Below are 2,694 nucleotides of genomic sequence, written 5' to 3'. Positions count from 1 at the left end.
AGGATTAAATAATGGGGCCTAAATTAATAAATCTCATTGGGCTTAACTAATAAATTTCATTGAACTTAATCAATTTAAAATAGTAGGAGTTCAATTAATAATAAATAATAAATTCATTATTAACAATTAATAGAAGCCCAATCAAAATAAATAATAAGAGCCCATTTATAAAAATAATAGAGTCCAAACAATATATATATTAGCCCAATGGAAATAAAATAAGCAAAACCCAATTGAATTAATCTCCGGCCCAATAAAATAAACTAGGCCCAAAAGGAATTTAATTCGAGCCCAAATGAACAAATTCGAAGCCCAGTGCATTAATAATATTAGGCCCAACATCAATTAAATTCTAGAGCCCAACAAATGAGGCCCAAGATAATAAAATCATGAAGCCCAATAAGTGAGCCCATCATCATCCTTAAAATAATTAGTAAATTTTAATATTAATCTTATCTCGTCAAAACCTTAGACTCAAAACATTATCACATACTATCATTTAGGTTCGAAACTATTTATTCGAACATCAACATGCGCATTAATCATAACTCGTTCTATCTATGTCATCAAGTCAAATATTCCGTTATTTAAAAAAAATAAATCCTATAATATTACATAGATAAATCATATCATCATAGATCATGCTTTCTTATTTTTAAAATCATTTAATCATTTTCAAATAATCCATATTAATAAGTCATTTGAAAAGAATTAATTTAAATGAGAGTTTAACTCAAAATATTTCATTTTATAATCCATTTATAAATACTTGAAATAAAGAACTCCATTTAAATAATTAATTTAAAGGTCAATATATAATTAAATTAATCAAGCTCAATTTAAATTAATAATTAAGAGCTCAAATAATTTAAATAGATATAAGCCCAAATTAATTAGATAAATTAAGTCTATCATGTTTTTCTTTGAATAAGCCCCAAACAATTAATTAAATCGGCCCAAACAATTTAATTAAATCGGCCCAAGAGTTTAATTAAATCGGCCCAAGAAGGAGCCCAATATTTTCGGCCCAAACCCGGCTCAAACCCGGCCCAAACCCGGCTGAAACCCGGCCCAAACCCGGCTCAAATCCTAACCTAAATATACACACACACTAAATACACTCAAACACACACATAACACCAAAGCTGCGCCTCTTCTTTCTTCTTTCTCACTCTCTCTCTCGGACCTCTCTCTCTCCCGACTCTCTCTCTGTTTTCTGCCGCCACCGCTGCCGTTCAACGGCGCCGTCGCCGCCGGCGAGCGGCGCGGCCTCTCCTTCTCTCTCCCCGAACTCTTCCCCCCCTCTTCTCCTCTATCTCTCTCTCTGTCTCGGCCGCTGGAAAGGCACAGCAGCGCCACCACGCCGCCGCTCCGTCGCCTCCGCCTCTCCTCCATGGCAGATCCGCCGTCGCTGCAACTGGATCTCGGCGAGCACCGTCGACTGGAAGCCGCTGGAGCTGCTGTTGCTTCTCGCCCGGAGTCGCCGCTGAAAGTCAGCCGCACGCCGCCGCCTTGGGTGTTCACGGCCATCGCCTGGCCGTGGAAGAGCACGGCCGCCGCCGTTCGTCGTCGGATTCGCTGTGAGGAGCCGAGCACCGTCTCACAAAGGTAAGCCCCCGGATCTCCCTATTCTCATTTTCTTTTTTCTTTTTCCTCATCTTTTCCCCTTTCTTGGCAGATCGGAGACAACGGCAGGTTCACCGCCGCCGCTCCGTCGCCGGCGACGAGCCACCGCGGCTGCCGCCTCCCTCTGATTTCGACTCACACACACAGTAGGTTCAAGCCACAATTTCAGTCATAGCATAGATGATTTGAGCAAAATTCATACATAGTCAGGAAATAATTATCTCTATATGTCCATGTAAAAAGTCAAGATCTTTAATTGTTCTTCAATTAATCACACTGCATATAAACACCTCACTTGCAAATTCAGCCTTTCGAACATCAATGTTAAAACGAGTTTATACACAAGTTGTATGCACATAAAGAGGAATATGAGCAGTTGTATGCGTTGGTGGTTCTTTTGGAGTTATGAACTTGATACAGAAATGGAGTATTTCGATTTAGAAAGTAACCTTGAATTGGTAGATAATGATTTACTGTTTCTGCATAATAAGCATGAATAATAGGATATCAGAAGGTGCTCTGTAAATGACAAAGAAATGAGATGGAGAAATACTTGTAATAATTACCATGAAGTTTGGTTGGAGGAATGAACGTAGGAGACGTTGAGTATGGAAAATAATGGTGAAAGTGCTGTGATTTTAAAGAAAAATGGGGTGGCTTGGATGGATGAGGATTGTGGAATTTTTTTCAACTTGCAGGTATGAATACTTCCAGCCTGCATGTGTGACTGAAGAATTTCTTCAGCATGCGTAGCAAGAATTTCTTCAGCATGCTTTAGGATTCAGCATGCTTGCCATTATTCTAATTAAAAAAAATCTAAGAGATTATTATATTAATTATAAGGTTCCAAACTCATTTAAATACATTAAGACATATAAGCCTAATTCTTATTGAAGCATAAAATCCATTTGAGCTTGCTTCTAACATAAAATAAATTACTCATGGGCTTAAGTAAACAATCGATAAAAGATTCATATTTAACACTTCAGTGTTAAATTCTCCACAATAAATTAATGGACTCAAAATATATTTTGAGTGCATCATCTATTGAAAATAAAAAAAAAATCA

The 2,694-nt window shown here is 37.6% G+C and overlaps 1 long non-coding RNA gene across 1 annotated transcript; it reads left to right on the top strand.

Annotated features, from left to right (window-relative positions):
• The first annotated feature begins 911 nt into the window (after positions 1–911).
• LOC131026561 (uncharacterized) lies at positions 912–2,029 on the top strand. The gene is made up of 2 exons (XR_009102339.1): positions 912–1,608; positions 1,679–2,029. It is a non-coding gene; the product is annotated as an uncharacterized LOC131026561 (long non-coding RNA).
• Positions 2,030–2,694: the final 665 nt, after the last annotated feature.

The sequence above is a fragment of the Salvia miltiorrhiza genome, chromosome 5, assembly GCF_028751815.1.
Source record: "Salvia miltiorrhiza cultivar Shanhuang (shh) chromosome 5, IMPLAD_Smil_shh, whole genome shotgun sequence".
Lineage (NCBI taxonomy): Eukaryota > Viridiplantae > Streptophyta > Magnoliopsida > Lamiales > Lamiaceae > Salvia > Salvia miltiorrhiza.
Note: the sequence above shows the minus strand (reverse complement) of the source record. Positions and strands in the feature narration are given on the sequence as shown.